This window comes from Carlito syrichta, unplaced genomic scaffold (assembly GCF_000164805.1).
Source record: "Carlito syrichta isolate Samal-C Ts95f unplaced genomic scaffold, Tarsius_syrichta-2.0.1 Scaffold309475, whole genome shotgun sequence".
NCBI lineage: Eukaryota > Metazoa > Chordata > Mammalia > Primates > Tarsiidae > Carlito > Carlito syrichta.
Window position 1 is genome coordinate 383,712 of NW_007253571.1, and position 1,554 is coordinate 385,265.

The following is a 1,554-nucleotide window of genomic DNA, read 5'->3' on the forward strand; positions in this document are numbered from 1 at the left end:
TAGAGATGAGGTCTCGCCTGCCCAGGTGGGTCTCAAACCCACGGGCTCAGGCAATTCACTCACCTCAGCCTCCCAAAGGCATGGGATTACAGGCTGAGTCATGGAGCCCGGCTCTCTCTATATTTTTGAATTGGAATTTCACTCTGTCACATAATATATTAATAATTTTATGGCCACCTCCTGTGTTATGTGAACTACAGACATGTGCTACCACACCTGGCTAATTTTTTATTTGTTGTATTCACAAGGTCTCACCAAATTGCCTGGGATTGCCTCGAACTTGGTTCACACAATCCTCTCCTCATGGCCTGCTAAAGTGCTGGGATTACAGCTTGAGTTACCAAGCCCGGCTTTTATATTTTTTAGTCGGAGTCTCACTGTTTCTCCTGACTGTAGAGCAATGGCCACCACCACCTCCACCGACACACAAACCTTTCACTTCAGCCTTCCAAGTAACTGGAACCACGAGTGTGCACCACCACGTCTGGCAATTTTTTTTTATTTATTGGAGAGATGAGGGCTCACCAAGTTACTGTGAATGGTTTGGAAACTATATGCTTAGGAAATCCTGTCATCTCCTCCTCCCAAAATGCTGAGATCATGGGCATAAGCCACCTCACCCATCCTGAAAGATTTTTAGTGATTATTATTATGGGTTGTCCTATTCTTACATCTTTTGATTTGCCAAAGGGTGGGAAAGCCTGCCAAATTGGTCTACAGTGAAATGTAATTTTAAAATGTCTGAATGCTTCCTTAAAACAGCCTATGGGAAATTTATCTATCGATGTCTTACCTGTGCTAGCTCTCCTGCCTTATTTTGACATTTCATGGTTACATTCATTGTTGTTTTAGTCTAAGATTTTTCTTCTTCCGAGATAGTAATTTATAGGAAATGCATTTAAGTTGATTAGGTGAGTGGTTTCTTTGCATTTTCCAAACATTGCTGGTATTGAGGGGAAAAGACAGAAATGATTCCTGTCCTCTGTGAAAGCATAAACTGTGGTGAGGTAGACCATTGTCAAGGGAATAATGCAAGATTGCAACAAAGGAGAAAGTAGAAAGAAGTAAAGTTTAATAACCACCTTTCACAAATTGGAAAGGGGGCAGACAGAGGCAAGTGAGGTGTGGAAGAGCCAAGTATTGGGTTTTTTAAAGGCCTTTGGGGAAAGGGGGTTTAAGCCCACAGGACTGTCCAGGGCCATGGGTCTTGGATGTAGATTGTAGCCACATGAGTTTTATATTTTGCTGTTTCCAGACATTAGCATTTCTGCCCTCAGGTGATGGGCTACATGGGATGAGTCAAGGGGAAGAGGTTGTCCAACAAGAGACTTGTGACATATTTGAAATCCACAAACTTCTTGTCCAAAAAGTGGTCTTATTACAATTTTTCTGATTTCCTTGGTTAACTCTAGAGAGACCAACTGCTCATATAGACAGAGCAGTAACCTGTGATGTGTTAAGCCAAATCTAACAACACTTGCTATTTTTTTTTTTGAGTTGGAGTCTCACTCAGTCACCGAGACTGGAGTGCAGTAGCCACTCCCAGCCACTACA